Source organism: Nicotiana attenuata, chromosome 2 (assembly GCF_001879085.1).
Source record: "Nicotiana attenuata strain UT chromosome 2, NIATTr2, whole genome shotgun sequence".
In the NCBI taxonomy this organism is placed as follows: Eukaryota; Viridiplantae; Streptophyta; class Magnoliopsida; order Solanales; family Solanaceae; genus Nicotiana; species Nicotiana attenuata.
In genome coordinates, this window is record NC_031990.1 from 8085495 (window position 1) to 8088990 (window position 3496).

Below are 3496 nucleotides of genomic sequence, written 5' to 3' on the forward strand. Positions count from 1 at the left end.
TTAAAGAATTAATTATATTCTACCTTTACTAAGTTTGATTAAATAATATAACATTGATCCATTTTAATTTAAGATGCCATAAAGACCGAATTTAATATTTTCTGTTACAAGTTACAACTTTGTCAGATGAGTTTTGAAATGCCTGCTCACATTTAATTATAGAATTTGAAACGGTTTCTTATCATTAAAATCTTACCACCACTTTTTTCACAGACTCTATATAGATATATCTACCATTTGTATATCTCATGTTTATGGTACTGCTTCATTAGCCTATCTCTTTAACAAAATCACAAGTATTTGCAATGAAGAGATACTCAAGATACCTGCTAACCTCAACTCCTAATCTTGCCATTGATGAATGGTGTTGTAGAAAGGAAATGAGAATCATCCTAAAAATGTTTAGTAAGTTTATTTCTAATTTGTTTAAATTCTACCACATTTATTGCTATATCGTAATATTACACCTTTTTTTGTTAATTCTGAGATGGGAGGGCAGAATGCCCTATATGACAGTTTTACGTCAAGAATAGGCCATTAACTTATTCTAATTAATTTGCTATTTCGTACTTATTTGATTTGGAAAATGGATGCTTGCAGGTTAATCTCATTTGTGGGATCCAAGAAACATGAACATATATGGGTTGATAAGTTAAAGTAAAAAAAAATCTCTCTTTTCTATATATAAGAGGACATAAACAAGACTAACTCTTCTAAAACCTGAAATGGGGAAGGAGAAAGAAAGGAAGGACTATCTTACTAGTCAAGCGCGCAAGCTGCAATCAAAAAACACCTTCCAGTACGACTACTATGTTAGGACTTCACTCATGTCACTAGCCCTGACTCAGGCATCGGCTCCCCTTTTTGAATACCCCCTCACTCCATTTCTTAGTAGGAGTGCCCCTATGTTTGCAGGACATTTCGTCCAAGAACAAGGTTTGAGGCACCTTTTTTGGCCAAGAATCTTATTTATCTATTTTACCTTATTTTTGCCTTTTCCCCTTCATTCTTTTTATATATTTTTTTAATAATTGAAATCAGTCATTTTCTATTCTATTTGTTACATCTTATTATGTTTATTTCAGTTACTATCTTCGGCCCCCTTTTCAGTTTCTAAAACCTTTAGTTTTCAATATCTTTTCATTGTCTTTTATTAAATGAAGGAAATATGGCGATGACACAAAGACGAAATTGCTGCAGGAAGACATCATTAGCTCTGAAAGGACCAAGAGTCCAGCTAAGGAGGAAAAGAAACCATCCATATGTTATTACCTCCTCTTTCTTTTGTTTTTCCTCTTTAAACTTGTAGCTTTTAAAATTCCTTCTTCCCCTAATTTCTTGCATTTTCACTTTTTTGTCGTTCGATCTCTGTTATTGATTTTTTTCTTTTTGTGGCTAACTTTTTTTTTTTTTTTGTCTATAAATGTTAAACGAAACATACAAAGGTGTCTAATTAGTAAAGGTAGATTTTCTTTTATTTATAAAAACAATGCATTACTATTTTTTCATATTTTAATTTTTTTATACCCATGAGTGATGATGACAGTTGGGATGTATGTATATGAATTTCATAAATCTTTCCTCTCACATTAGTAAAGGTAGCTTAGTTGTCACTTTCTTATTAGTAGTTTTAATTTTTTGCTCTCACAAAAAAAAAAATCGAAGTATCATTTTGTAAATTTAACGATAACTTCTTTATGCATGTGCGAAGCGCGAGCAATTTCACTAGTTATATATAAATGTGTCCACAATTGCTTTTTCACCTATTTTTGTGTTGTCAAAAAAAATTGGTTGGCCAAATTAAAGTCCCATTATTGATGAGTCCATACTTTTTCGACCTAACTTTCTGTCGTTTTTCCATCCTCATTTATTTAAGCCTTTGAATTCTCTTTACGTCCATCTCCTTGCAACTTCATCCTGGTACCTTTTCATTTATAGCAGCCATATGCTTCCTATCTTTTGATTTATTACAGATCCAAAGCTGTGAAGAATTTGAGAAGACTTCTGGTGGGCTCTTGTTGATTTATCTTCAAAAGACGCTCCCTGCAAAGTGTATGGAAGCTTATGTTACTTTCACTTTTGAAATATAGCAAATGTATTTGCTTTTAATGAATACACCATATGAACTGGTAATTAATAAGTTGAAGTAAAATAATCACGGGGAAATTGAAATTAAAAGCGATTGCAACTCTTTTGAAACTTAAAAGATTTAGATGAAATTTCTCTAGTGTTACATGCGTGTGCTTCTTTTTACCTTTTATAACTAGTATTCTACAATATACTTTTGACCAAATTACTAACCATCACTTATCAAGCTATGGTTTCGGAGTTTTAAATTTTTGAAAGTAATATGTTACTCAATCACTAGCTACTCTTTCATGTCACATGTTGTATGTTTTAATTTTCTTAAAAACATATCACATGTCACATGTCATATATACATATTATAGTTGAAGATAAATGTGATTAATTTTGCTGCGCAAATCTATATTAAAGAGCTCAAAGAGAGTATCGAACACCAGATAGGAAATCAAATAAGTGTGGTAAAAACCGTTATTGAAATATCACATCTACCGTTGCAATAACCAGATATCAAGCAATTAATCTCCCGAAACTGAGAATCTGTTATGTAAAAAGAATTTCAACGTTCATCTAATCATAAGTGTGCTCAAGCTCGCTATTTAATCTTCTTTTTCAACGTAAAGATAGACCTTTTAATTAAGATTTAAGACTACAGCGTGGTGTGCTGGTGTCTAAGTTGTACAGTGTTGGTCTAGGACCTTAGGTTCAACATTTATTACTTTGGTAAGGAGGATAACATATTTCATATAAAGATACTTTTGTTTTTGTGAAAAAATGTTTTATTTGGTGAAATCGTTTAATTTATTCCTTTGTATTTGATTGGAAAATGTTCAAATATCCTTAACGTTTACTAACATTTATCTATTAGGCACTCAGTTTGCCGATCCGTCCATAAATAATAACTCTCATCCTCATCTTTTTCTTATCTCAAATGTGCCCTCTTTTATTTTTTGTTTTTTCTTAGGTGTACACTATTTTGCTTTGAGACCCTGACTAATTTGAATTTGTATCACGTATAACCTATTAAAGAAAAAATTGCTCTCTTCATTTCCAAGGTTCAAAACTGAAACCCCTTATTAAGAATAAAAAATATGTAACTGATTAATTTGAACTCGTCCCGCATAAATGTGGCTAACGAATTGAGCTGGCTTCTATTCCTAAACTAAATTTAAAGGTGGAGGGATAAATATATATAGCGTCTTTTTAAAGATCGGTTGGCCAGTTAAGTATCGTCTTTTTAAAAGACGCTATACTTGAATTAAAAAAAAGCAGGAAAATATAGCGCTATACTATAGCATCATAACAAAAGACACTATATATATATATATATATATATATATATATATATATATATATATATATATGTATATATAACGTCTTCTTCCCTTCCCCTAAAACAAAACCAGAACGGTTC

At 31.0% G+C, this 3496-nt stretch overlaps 1 long non-coding RNA gene across 1 annotated transcript; it reads left to right on the forward strand.

Annotated features, from left to right (window-relative positions):
- Positions 329-1358, forward strand: LOC109222678. The gene is made up of 2 exons (XR_002067440.1): positions 329-405; positions 1164-1358. It is a non-coding gene; the product is annotated as an uncharacterized LOC109222678 (long non-coding RNA).